The 13,886-nt window shown below is 43.6% G+C and overlaps 1 pseudogene; it reads right to left on the reverse strand.

Annotated features, from left to right (window-relative positions):
* Positions 1-6,499: 6,499 nt before the first annotated feature.
* Positions 6,500-8,254, reverse strand: LOC102015874 (annotated as a pseudogene).
* Between the last annotated feature and the right edge of the window lie 5,632 nt (positions 8,255-13,886).

Consider the following 13,886-nt stretch of genomic DNA (forward strand, 5'->3'; position numbering starts at 1 on the left):
TCCTTGTTGCCCAGGATTGCTTTTGCTATTCTGGGTCTCTTCTGGTTCCAGATGAATTTAAGGAATGTTTTCTCTAGATCTGTGAGGTATGCTAATGGTAGTTTAATGGGAATTGTATTAAATCTGTACAAAAATTTTGGTAGTATGGCCATTTTCACAATGTTGGTTCTTCCTATCCATGAGCAAGGGATATTTTTACATTTACTGAGATGCTCTTTGATCTCTTTTTTCAGAGTACTGTAGTTTTATGGAATAGATCTTTTACTTCTTTTGTTAGATTGATTCTTTTTATGTCATTTGTGTTGCTTCCTGCTGTTTCATTGACTCCTACTAGTCACACATTATTCCTCTTTGCCTCATCTTGCAGCTGTTGAATTGATTTTTCCTGGTTCCTTGTAGATTTCAAGAGGTCCTTTCTTTTACGATCACTAGCTGCCATGCTGTCTTCAAAATCTGAAATTCTATCTTTGGCTTCATTCAAACGGTTTTGGCAGTTTTCAATGGAAGGTTTGATTTCCTGGATGTCTCTTTGAATCTGGTTCATGTGTTCTAATTAATTCCTATATTGTTCATTTAACATTTCTGTCTGTTGCCTATGTTCATCTATTTTTTAATGTTTCTTCTTTAGATATGCTAAGCAATTCTTTCATTATTACTGTCATTTCATTTTTTGCCTGAGAGATTATTTCTAGTCTGATCTCTTCTATGGCCTGATGGTGTTGTTTCTTTACTTCCATTGCAATCATTTCAGCAATTTCAGGTATGTGTTTACCAAGTTCTCCTATGTCAGTGTCTTCTGGACTTGTTTTGAGTGGGGTGGAGTTCTGAGATTGTCTTTTAGTCCTTCATCTTGTCATATTTAATACTGGATGCAGAACGCTCAGTCTCCCTCTTTCCTGGCAACTCAGCAAAGGTCACTAGTGTCCCTAGTTTTCCTGGTGGTCAGGCTTGCCCCTCAGTGTCCCCTGAGATGCACTGCTTCATCTGGGGTTTTCTGGGAGATGGTGTATCTAGTTCTCCCATATCTCAGATGCAAACCGTGATGTCAGCTGATAGCAGACTGTCTGATCCAGCATCCCCTTGCAGCTCAGGGCACGTATATGACCCAGAATTGGGTTGCACTGGTGGAGCAATCCAGGGCCAGTAGTCCTGTGTCCCCAGGCAGTTCTAGGCACAGGCAGAACCCAGACACAAACTGCAGGGTCAACAGTTTGTGGACCACCTGATTCTGTGTCTCCAGGCAGCTCAGGATGCACACAGGAGACAGACACGGGCTGCACTGGCGGTGATCACAGATTGCCTGTGTCTGTGACCTCTAGGAGGTCAGGGGACAAGTAAAGCCCAGACCCAAACCACAGTGCCAGCAGCTCATGGACTGCCTGCTGTAGTACCTCATGCAGCACAGGACACATGCAGGGAAGGCCCAAATTCGAACCCTGGTAATAGCAGTTCATGGACCTTCTGAGGGAGGATTTCCTGTCGGGACCTGGCACACAGAGGGAAGAGATTCAGACTGTAATGGTGGTGGGGTCATGGTTCGCCCACTCTGCCCCCAGGAAGTACATGGGAAATACTTGGGTCTCTTGGTGGTGTTCAGCTGTGAACCATGATGTAAGCAAATCACTGCCTGCCAGATTCTGTGTCTCCAGGCAGCTTAAGACGTGCACAGTAGCAGACATGGGCTGCACTGGTGGTGATCACAGACCACCTGTGTCTGTGACCTCCAGGAGGTCAGGGCACAAGTAAAGCCCAGACCTGAAGCATGCTGCCAGCAGCTCATGGACCACCTGCTCTAGTACCTCATGTGGCACAAGGCATGCACAGGGAGGGCCCAGATGCGAACCCTGGCAATAGCAGTTTGTGGGCCTTCTGAGGGAGGATCACCTGTCTGCACCGGGCACACGGAGGGCGAAGACTCTGGAAAAACAATTTCTAGAAAGACACAAATTACCAAGAGTAACTGAAGAACAAAGATAAAATTTTAATAGAGTTACAATAAAGAGATTGAATTAGTAATTATGAAGTTGACTTCAAAGAAATGTTCAGGATCAGATGGCTTCACTGGTTAATTCTACCTAATGTTTGAAGCATAATTGTCACATTCTTTAAATCTCCTGCAAAAAATAGAAACACAGGGACAATTTCCCAATTTATTCTATGTCATAATTTTTGTGATACTAAAAGCAAAGACTTTAGAAGAAAGTAACACACAAATATCTCTTATGAATATCCATACAAAAATCCTCCACAAAATACTAATGTACCTGTTATGGCTTGTGTTTAGCTGTTCCCCCAGAGTCTCATGTAGTCATAGGTGGGGCTTTTTCAGAGGTGGCTGGATCTAGAGTGTGTGATTGATTCATGGTGCAATGCTAGGATTAAGGGTGCTGGGACTAAGGGTGGGTGATTACTAAATCAGTCCACTGATTGGTTTGGCATTCATACTAAGTCCAGTAGCTTGGATAAAATATAAAAGGGGTAGAAAGAAGCTGCTAAGGTTGCTTCAATTTGCTGCTTGCTGCCTTCTGCCTGCTTGCTTTGCCGTGAACTGCTTCTCTTCTATGATGCCCCTCTGCCATGACACCCTGCCTTGGAGCCAGACAACTATAGCCTGAATCTCTACAAACTGTAAGCCAAATAAGTCTTTTCTCCTTTAACTTTGGGTGTCAGGTATTTTGTTTTTAGCAAGGAGAAAGGTAACTAAGACAGTACCAAATCCAGGAACATATGAAAATGATTAGAAATGATGACCAAGTGTAATTTGTTTTAGAAATGGAAAGGTAGTCTTATGTAAGAAAGTTAATCAAAGCAATGAGCCACACATTGAATAGATTGAAGGACAAAAACCACATAACATCAACAGAGGGAGAAAAAGCATTTGACAGAATCAACATCCTTTCATGATAAAAACACCCATTCAACTAGAAATAGAGGAGAACTTTGAAAATCTGATAAAAAAAATCTACAAAAACCCACAGCTAACACCATACTTAAAAGTGAAAGACTAAGTGTTTTTCTCCTAAGATCTCTGTAGACTGTTCATTTCTCACCAGATCTTCTCTTTGCCTGGTCTGGCAACCATGGATCAGTTTTTCTTAAATCCCTGGTCTGGCAACCATGGATCAGTTTTTCTTCTTTATAATTTTTTCATTTGAATAATGTTCTATAGGCAGAATCACATCATATCATTGAAGACTGGCTTCATTCACTTAGCCTAGTGCCCTTCAGATCTATCCAACTTGTTTATGTGTCAATAGTTGGCTCCTTTTTATTCTGAATGTTGTCATGGATTATCAGTTTGCTTTATTATTCTCCTGTGGAGGGACATGTTGGTTGTTTTTCTGTGTTTGGCTCTTGCAAGAAAATAGAAAATCTTCCAGACGTAGGGCCTGGTGGAGAGTTCCTAGACATGACACTGAAAACATGATCTAAGGAGGGAAAAAATTGATAAATTTTCAACAAAATAAAAAACTATCTCTGCAAAAGATTCTACTGAAAGGGTGAAATGACAAGCTCCAGATAGGAAGAAATGTTTGTAAACACTGTGTCTGACACTGGACTCCAGATACTCCAGATTTAGAGTTTGTAAATGTGTTTTAGAACTCAGCAGTAAAAGGTAATCCAATTTGAACTGGGCAATAGATGAAGAAACATTTCATGGATGAGGCAACTAAGCACGCAAAAAGATGTTTAACATCACTAGGCACTGGGGAAATGCAAATTAAGATCACTAGGCCAAATCACTAAGTGCTTATTATAGCAGGTAAGATAAAAAAGCCACGAGAAAACCAAATGCTGGCAAGGATGTGGAGAAATAGGATTTCCCCTACTTTGGGGAATAAGAAATGGAAAATAGACTGACAGTTGCTTCAAGCAAGCAGAAAGTGAACAAACAAACAAGTAAGCATGTAGTTACTATATGACCCAGGAATTACATTCCTGGGCATTTGTAAAACAAAGTAGAATTTACATCCACTCAAAAGCCTACATGTGAATATTTATACAGGCTTTAATTATACTATTTTTAATGGTGGATAATTTACATAGAAGAAAATAGACAAATCTTAAATATTACATGAAGTCTGTTTTGGCAAATTCATGCACTTTGGTAATCTGTCCTTTATTAGAATATTTATTGCCCGAGAAAGTTCCTTTGGGCCCCTTCCAGCTAAACAGCTTGTCACATGGTCCCCACACCCCAAGGCAACTACTAGTTTGATTTCTTCACCATAGATTAATTTTCATATAAATGAAATCATACCCCAGACCTTCCTCCATGTCTGCCTTCTTTTAGTTGGGAACATGCCTGGGTTCTCCTGTGTATTGTGTGTATTGATAGTGCATTTTTTTTTTTATTGCCTGTGAATAGTCCATTGTATGGGCATACCCCAATTGCTTGTTCATTCTCCTTTTATTTTTTTCCCTTCAACTTTCTTTACTGATGTACTGAATGTGAAAAAGTGCAAAGAATCCAAACACAAAAGAAAACACAGACAGCCTCTTAAATACGCAACAGAATATATTTACTATTCTAACAGATGTGAATGAAATCATACTGTACAACTTCAAATAAATACTAGCCTTACATTTTATTAAGTGCTCTGATAAAGACTGCAAAGTGAAGCACAATTTGCATGCCCTCTCATCAGTGCCTTGGTTTGCTACAGTAGTATAGAAAAGTAGCATGTAGCTGTAGCTGCTGTTTTCCTGTGAGGAAAACATTATTTTTTTAAAAGTATATACATGTATTTTTTTTAAAACGCGGAAGGTTAACTCTGACAATCTAAATGCACCTGAGGATATGGGAAGGCACGAAGCCAGTTGATTTCTGAATAGCACTGAGTGGGTCAGCCACAAACTAGCTTATTCACTTTAGCATGTGCCTCACAGTATACGTACTGTACTGTACTGAAAAATTTTAGCTACAGTTTTATATAGTAAAAAATAAAACTCAAAGCAACACTGAAGCCGGGAGTGGTGGCGCCTGTAATTCCAGCACTCTGAGGCTGGGGCAGGAGGATATTTGCTAGTTTGAGACCAGCCAGTGCTACAAAGTGAGCTCAAGGCCAGCCTGAACTGCACAGCGAGACCCTGTCTCAAAAAAAGACAAAAAAACAAAAAAAGTAACACTGAAAAATTTTAACTACAGTTTTAAATAATAAAAAGTAATGTACAACTATGTTATGCATACCACATTGCCTATTCTGAGGGGAAGCATGTGAACATCTCACGAAAAGCAGGATGTAGCTACATAGTTCTCAGGAAACCTGATGAAGACAATTTTTACCTTCAGCTTTTTTGAAAATTTATAAGCTAGATGCTAATCAGAAAATATTTTGTATTTTTAAAATTTCTTTCATACATGGTAAAGACTTATTTTATTATTTCCCCAAATAGTGGTTTAAGCATCATACACATTTAAATTTCAATGGTATACAGACATTTATGATTTTTGTATGAAAAATGTAAGGAAATTTATTCAAAACATATGGTTATACTCATTTTTACCACAAACATATTTATAAGCAAAAGTGTTGTATCACCATAAACAGCTGAAGCTAGACTAATCTACAGACAAAATTAGCAATGAATTTGATGCACTGTAAATTCAAGTCCTCAGGACAACAAAAGTGATTAAGCAAGACCTCAAGTAATAATGTTAATGCCACTTACAAAGAAAAAAAACTATACAAAAATATCAAAACCTGAATATCACCTGGCATGCAAGGGAAAAAAAATCAAATCAGCTGAAAGGTTTATAAACACAAAGTCTTATTTACATTACACAAAGCTGAAATGTTAGCCTTAAATATAACTTTCAAGATACCTTCAAATATATCCAAACTCAGATCACTTTTGCTGATTTGCTGCAGTAAAAATCATGTGCAATATCTTTTTTTCAAGACAAAACAATTATTCAAACAGTACTGCAAGTACATCACTAAACACCATGAGCTCTATCTGAAGGGATTTCTTTAGGAAGAACAAATTTTCCCCCTATCTCTTGGTAATTTAAATTTCTTGCCTGCTCTTATATATTCTTTTGTAAAAATTTTATTTGCTTCAAAACCACAAATCAGTGTGAGCCACCTATCACATAATAACCAGGATGATCAGACACTGCACTGGTGATTACAAAAATGAAACCAGTAGAGTTTCCCTCATTGATTCAATTCTTTTCATATAAAGATCTCAAAAGTATCTTTTATATCATAAATCTTTTAAAATTTTCCAACCACTGCACTTTAAACCACTAAAATTTACCACTTCCTGGTAAATTTTAAAAGCTCACTAGGTATTATATGAAGAGATTTCTCAAAATATTCAAGTCAAAATAATTGTTCTAGGACAAGTAAAAAATTTCTCCAAATTTTCTTTTTTGTAAAAATAGATGCTTTTTAAAAACTGACATCAAAGAGGCTTTTATCTCTTTGTCAAGGTACTGCTTTATGAAAAATTCTCCAGTATTCTTACAATAAGCATTTATAGTGTAGCCCCTCCTTCCCCAACCCAAATCATAACTGCAAAATAAATACTGTTTTTAACTTCATAAATAAAATGCAAACTTTCAAAATATTTTTCTTAGGCATAATAGCAATGCTTTAAATGTGAACCAAACACAAAGCTAACCAGAAAAAGGAAAAAAAGAGGTTGAGGGGAGACACAGCCAAGTGAAGAATTACAACACAAAGCCTCAATATTTACTCACAGGTTCAAGGCATTTATGTAAAAAGAAAAAGATGTCTTCCCTTAGCTGAAACACTTAAAAGGTCTGTCTTCTTCAAAGAAGGCAACAGAATGCAATGTAACATAAAAACCCTATAGCTCTTGTCCATATTCAAACATAAAAGATATTTAAGAAGTTTTAATTCAAACACTAGCAATAAAAAATCGCACATATTTTATAGGATGCTAAGTAGTTGTTTTATCCCCACCTCAACACTGACTTACAAAGACATTTACTAATGTATAAAGTTTCTCTAGACTTTTCTTTGTTGTATAGTTTTCACATATAAATGGGCTGAGGACAAGAGCTCATTAGGCTTTGTGTATTTTGTTTGTCTTAGAGGAGACCTGCAGTGCTCTGTCTCCTAGATGGTATCCACTGAAGCTAGCTATCTCCGTGGCAGCCTCATCACAGTTTGTCATAGTCACAAATCCAAAACCTTTGCATTTGTTGATGTTAAGCTCATGGATGACCTTCACATTGGGGACAGCTCCAAAAGGCCCAGACATCTGCATCAGAGCCAGGTTGTAGAGAAATATATACCATCCTGTTCCAGGATGCCCAGGGATATTAATTCCATCCAAATTGGTCATTCTATCAAAGGTCATTAAAGAAAACCTCTTTACTCCATAAGCCATATGGAGCAGATTGTCCAACCTAAAACGCTGTGACTACTGAGAGGGTGGTCCTGCATGCCTTCTGTTTCGAGAGTGGTAAGGCTGGGAAAGCACGTCCTGATTGGTTTTCTTGGCTTGGATTGTTAGCAAACTTCACAGTGACTGACTCTGTGGCACCAGGAGGTTTCCAGCCATTTAAACCTTTGATAGCTTCTTCTGCCTCAATCTGCTTGTCAAGTCGAATAAACCCTGCACCCCCTGATATGCCTGTAACCTCGTCAACAAGAATACAAGAAGTAATAAAGCATCCATATTGTGAAAACAGTGGTTCCTATTTCTTCTGGGTCACTGTTTTTGGAAATCCACTAACATATAAGTTTACATCTCTGATAGAAGCTGAATTTGGGTGAGCATAGGAAATGTTTATTGTTTTGAAGTCTCAATCCATTCAGTGTGTTGATAGCTTTCTCTGTGTCTTTGGGGTCATTGTAGTTCACAAAGCCATATCCCAAGCTCTGACCTGTTATCTTGTCTCTTACAGGTTTACAGGACTCTCTCTCACCAGAAAGACTCTTTAGTTCCTCCTGTGTCATGTTCTGAGGGAGGTAGTTGACTATTAGGTTGGTCTTGCTGTGTTCCCAGAGTCAACTGGTGAGGAACAATTGTTGTTTACGGTAGCTGGACCACTGGCTGTGTTATTGCAAGTTGGTCCATTAGACAGTTGTGTTTCCATGGCAGCAATTACCTGCCTCGATGACTCGGAGCTGCAGCTACTATGGCTCTGCCGCAGGCGACAGGACAACCACAGAGGAATCGGAAAGACCTCGGAGGGGCGGTGGAGGGAAAGCACCCTGGAACCTGGTGGAACCCGGCCCCACCCGTCCTGCGCCTCCCATCAGCTGCCCTCTTTACCTGGTCGGCCCTGCCTCAGCCTCAGTGGCACTGCGGCCCTGCCATTTGCCTCATTCGCCTTTCAGTGTGTATTTGGATTATTTGCAGTTTTTGTTTTTTATAAATAAAACATTTATTAACGTTGCTGTATTAGTCTTGTTAGATAGGAGTTTTTACTTCTTTTGAATAAAAATCCAAGAATGGAATTGTTAGATCATACAGTAGGGTGTATGTTTATATTGGTAAGATATTTATAAATTAATTTTACTATCTTACCAGGAATATATGAGATGGGTCTATTTGAAGTTTATAAATTGCACACTCATTTTTAATGGACTTAGTGGTCATTTCTAGGTATTCTTGTAAAATGTTTGCTCAGGTCTTTTGTCCATCTTTTAAACTGGGATTTTTATTATTCAGTTATAGAATTCTTAAACAAGAATTCCCTCATTCTTTTATGTTTTGTATTAATTTTTGAGTATTAATTTTCTTACAGATGAAGTTTTAAATTTTGATGAAGTCCAGTTTATCAATGTTTTCCTATTCTTGTTGCTACTTCCTGAGTCTTGTCTAAGAAATCTTCCTAATCCTAGGTGGTGAAGATAGTCTGTGTCTTACTGCAGAGGTATCTTGACTATGTCCAGCTTGGTGGCCTGGACAGCAACCTCGGCAAGGGGTTGCAGTGCCCCACAGGGCAGGTATTGTGAAGAGGTTTTGAAACCTGATTGGAGAAATGGCCAGCCTACCTGGGAGAACACTGTCACTCTAGAAAGCTAGTGTCAGAAAAACATGGAGCTCCCACCCAGGACAGAGGAGGATAGGGCTGTTCCCCCACAGCCCCTCTGCCTTCCCTGGCTGGTCAGGGGGTGTCAGCCCTCCATCATTCTGCCTTCGTCTTCGTTAGAGTCTGCCACCAGAGGGCGCTGTGAGAGCAGACTGTTGGAGGCAAGTCTGGCACTTTGGGGACTCAGATGGGATTCAGGGCTGGGCAGCTGACTGCACATCCAAGGTCACTGTGCCTGGCTCTCTGGAGCAGGGCAGGCATTGTGAACCATGTGTGGTCGCATGGGAGGTAAGGAGGAGAGTGATCACATTCAAACTCAGCAAGGGGCCCCTTCCATGTAGTTGAAACCTGCGGATGAGGCCATCAGGGAAAAAAAGGCAGCCTGGAAGAGGAGGTGAGGCTGATCTCAAAGAAAACAACTCCTTGATCTAATTAGCTTGGGGGAGTCTGGGAAATGTGGCAGGGTCTGGCACCTGGGACGGGACAGCTAGGCCCAGGTTAGGATGATGGTGGCCAATATCCTACCAGGTGAGAGGCAGAGATGAGATGATTGTCCAACTTATGACTTGGGATGCAGAAAAACTGGGAATAGGAACCTTATCTGTGGAGACAAGGAGTAATGGTGGGGCGGTTGCAGTTCACTGTAGCAGCAAGGCATTCTGGGAGAACCACTGAGCCCTAGAGAGGAGGATGTGGCTCTGGGAATGAGCTGACAGGCAGAGTGAACCAAGTATAGCCAGTCAAGACTGAACCTCAGACATCCTTGAGAGAGATGGTTGGGAGTCCAGCTCCACAGCACGTTACGGAGCCAGGTAAGCCCTGAAAACCAAGATGGTGGTCCCGGGTTTCTGTCAGAGGACAGCCTGAGGGCCAGGTTACGAGCCAGGATTGGGTGGCAGGGGAACAAAGGTAGTCACTGGCCACTGGGGCATCACACAGGGCCCACTTAGGCTCACTCTCATGTGGGAGTTTGGACATCTGTGGGCTTCGGAGTGCAGGGAAACCAAGGCTCAGACCAGGGCTTATAGAGAAGTTTCAGACACTTCTGGTCTTGGGGTAGGAGCTGAGAAGATCGGTACCTGCTCCCTACTGAGGGAACAGAGATGTGGGGGACAGCATGCAGTCCAATGTTTAGAAAGTCTTCCCTGGACCAGGGCAGCAGTGACGGAGGCCAGCCTCGTCTCAGGGAATTAACACAGGACCACGAAGTGCTAGGCTGGACGGCTGGAGGGAAATGGTTGTGTGTTGTGCTACAGTGGCAATGGCTTCGGTGCTGGGCTCAGGTAGCCATGTTCACTGTCTATGCTGCGGCCAGAAATCTTACTAAAACCCAGCTGAGACACTTTCCTGCTCGGTCCCTGGAAAGGATCTCTGTTGTCTCTGGGAGGCCTTTGAGCTTCTTAGCCTGACAGCCTGAGCCCTCTAACCTGGCCACTGACGCCTTTCTCTTTTGACTCCCCCACCTCTGCTAGCGTTCACAGACCACTCCTTCCACGTGTCTGGTACAGACTGGATACTTTCTGCTGGCTGCATTCCTCCCTGGCCCTGGAATGTGCTTGTTCTTGCTCATCTTGTTTACGAGATAAGCCCTGAGTCATCCACAGATTGCTCCAGCTCCCCCTCCCCAACCTCAGCCGGGCAGTAGAATGCTTGGCCCCGGTCATAGTGCAGGCTGCTGTTGCTAAGTCTGTCCCCCCTTTCTCCCTGCCAAGAGGATCCTGACTGTGCCCACGTGCTCACCCTGCAGGCAGGTGATCCTTCCCCACTCCAGGATACACACTAAATCGGCTAAGCCTGACATTCCAGCTTTACCCTGCCAGCGATATGAACCCAGGGCCTGTGTGCATGTCCTGGTCATGGTCCTCAGGCCCCTGTAGGCTGGTGGGTAGGGTGGCAAGCTTTAATCAAGGGGTTCCAACAGGGGTGCAGGGGCAGAGCAGGAAGCAGGGTCTGGGGCCTAGGAGCTGCCACAGGCCTCACTCTCTGCCTGAGAGCAGCTGCCACCTCTCCTTAGATCCCTCTCAGAAAAGTTGTCACCAAGGTTGGCTGAAGATTTCTCCCACAAGGTACCCAGGGCCCAGAGAGTCTGCTCAGAATCTGAGACCTTAGAAGACAGTCCAGGCTCACTGCTTTGTGGGGTCTTCTGTCCCCCAAATTCTGTGTTCTTTGTTGTTGTTCATTGAAAACTATCTACTGAATGGCCACTGAATGTTTAAAAATCAATAAAACTGAATGCTTGCCTTCATGGGGTTCACAGCTTTTCTGAGGGAGCCTCACAAACAGACAAGATGTCAGCGGGGCAGTGATTCTGTGTAGTAAAGGTTGTTAGTTGCTAACAAGTCTGTGAAGGGCCGTTGGTAGAGCACAGAAACCCATACAGGGGAAAGCCTTGCCTCTGATCCTGGACAAACACAGGACTCAGTGTACGGGACCCGCTCTGCCCTTGCTTGGCTGCTGGCATTGTAGCAGAAGTGAATGAGTCCAGCTCCTAAGGTCTGAGAATAGAGTTCATTGTACCATGTCTTCTATGGGGTTAAGAAACCACCACCACCACCACCACCACCAACAACAACAACCGCTTTCACTGCAGAACTGGGAAGTGGAAAAACTGATTTATCAAGGGTCAGTGGGCCGAAGATGACTACGGAAAGCCTAGGGTTCTGGCTAAAGTGATCCAATGAAACTCAGCCTAAAAGCAGGCAGGGGAGCAGGCATTGCTGGGGGACCGTGGAGGACGAGGAACTCGATCACATTCCTGGGGTGGGGAGTTCTTGCTGAAGCAAACAGGCAAAGTTCTTTCTAAAAGTGGATTTGACAAGGAAGTGTACAGATGGCCTAAGAGGAGGCTCAGGAGCCTGACTACAGTGTGGCCAACCACAGACTCTGCTCTACTCCTGCTGAAGTCACCCCAAGCAGACCCCAACTTGCCTTTGTTTACCTATGTAAACAAAAAAGCCCCAAACATTACTTTCAAAAATACCTCAGAAGTGTGACTTTAGATGAGAAATGCTGGAAAGATTATTCCAGCAGTAGTTACCTAGAGCTGCTGAGGATGCTTCCGGTGTCCTAGCAGGTCCCCTTTCCTGCCCCAGCCACCATGAGTCACCTGGGAAAACACTCAACTGTGGTCACTGCTGGGGAGGCCCCATAATCCCCCTGTCGTGCTCCTCTAAGAGGCTTCCTGTTTCCGTCCCGTTCCTGCGCTCTCCTCTGGGGCAGGAGTGCCTGTTCTGTTCCCTCAGGACTGGTGACTAAGCCCCATGTCTCCTGCTTGGGCCCCATCCTGGAGAGGATACTGTCTCCTGAACAATCTCTGTGGCTGTAGCCGTGCTTCAGGTTCCTGTTTGGCTACATGAGGCCCATTTGGGGTGAGCTGCAAGAGAATCCTGTGCCTCCAAACCGGTGGGTTCGGGATGGCAGGGCAGAGGAGCCCGAAAAGTCCTTCCCAAAGCACTTTGGCAGAGAGTGGCTGTGACTCAGCACTGAGAGGAAGTCCAGGGTGGGACTTGAACTAAAAAAAAGAAAACAGAACCGTCTCCCAGGGCTGCCACCAGGCACCACGCCCAGACCCCCACTGTGAAAGGTGGATGTGAAACTGCGGGTGCTTTGGAGTGTCTGGGGGTGGACCCAGCATGGGTGGGGGATGACATTGTGGCAGGGCCCTTGGGAGCTAATTAAGGCTTGGGGAGGTCATGGGGTGAGGTCCTAATGATGGCGCTAGTGAGGAAGAGTGGGAGCTGTCTTCCTCTCTGGGTGTGGGCGCAGAGGACAGACTATGTGAGGCCATACTGGGAAAGCAGCGTGTGGGAGCGAGGACAGGGCCTGTCCTGGAAAAGCAGTGGACTGTGCGTAGCTCAGCCTTCCCAGTTCCCGAGGAGCAAGCAGGTGCTGCTGAAACCACCAAGCATCCATGGCATGTTGTTTTATGGCAGCTTGAGCAGGCTAAGAAACACCAGCACAGAGCTGCTGTCCTCCACCGCCTGGCAGCCTCCCCTGGCGTCCGCCAGTGACCACCAACCTGGAACAAAGACTTGAGGCCCGGCCCCTGGGGTTCCTGCAGACAGCAGCCATTAGGATGAAGGGTTGTGCTGACCCGGTGCTTAAGTATTTTGGGCACCACTGGTATTAGTTTAAGACACAGGGCCCTCCAATTCTTTTGATGTAGAAGAAACAGAACTTCCAACGTGTTAGACATCAGATGTGCAGAGTTCGTGTCCCCTGAAATTGAACAATGAATTCTAAGGGACAAGGGAGATTAGGAATAGGAAAGGTTTGTTGAAAGAGAGCTCCTGAGAGACAGAGGGGTCCCAAGTGGGTTGCCACCAAGGCCTTTTGTCAGGGGTAATTTATACAGCAAAGTCACAATGTGGGTCAAACTATAATAAACCTGCAGGATCACACGTACAGCTGCTTAGCTAATGTTGAGCTAATAAGGAAGCAGGTGTGTAGTGGGGTTGGCTTACTATGACTTCTAAGCCAGGAACATTTTGGGGGAAGGGTTGGGCCCAGATGTTCTGGTCACCCACCTGGGTGTCTGATGCCTATCTGGACTTACTGGACTGGGTGGTAATGATTTGTGATATAGTCTCAAGTTTCTGTTTATCCCTTAGGGAAGTATGTAAGTCTGGCCATTTTATGGTTTTATCTCGAAGCCATGCCTACTTCAGATGCATGACAGTTTTGATGTCTTAAGAAGACAGTTTTGATGTCTTTATTTTTTCTGCTGGCTTCCTTGAGGGCCCATCTCTGTTTCTATCTAACTTAGCTACCTATAACATTTTGACCCTTCTTTCATTGACAGATCAGTCCCTGTGTTCTCTTTCCTTGAAGCTCAGGTGGCTTATGATGTCTTTGACCAATAGGAACA

This window comes from Chinchilla lanigera, unplaced genomic scaffold (genome assembly GCF_000276665.1).
Source record: "Chinchilla lanigera isolate Chin_1 unplaced genomic scaffold, ChiLan1.0 scaffold00109, whole genome shotgun sequence".
Lineage (NCBI taxonomy): Eukaryota > Metazoa > Chordata > Mammalia > Rodentia > Chinchillidae > Chinchilla > Chinchilla lanigera.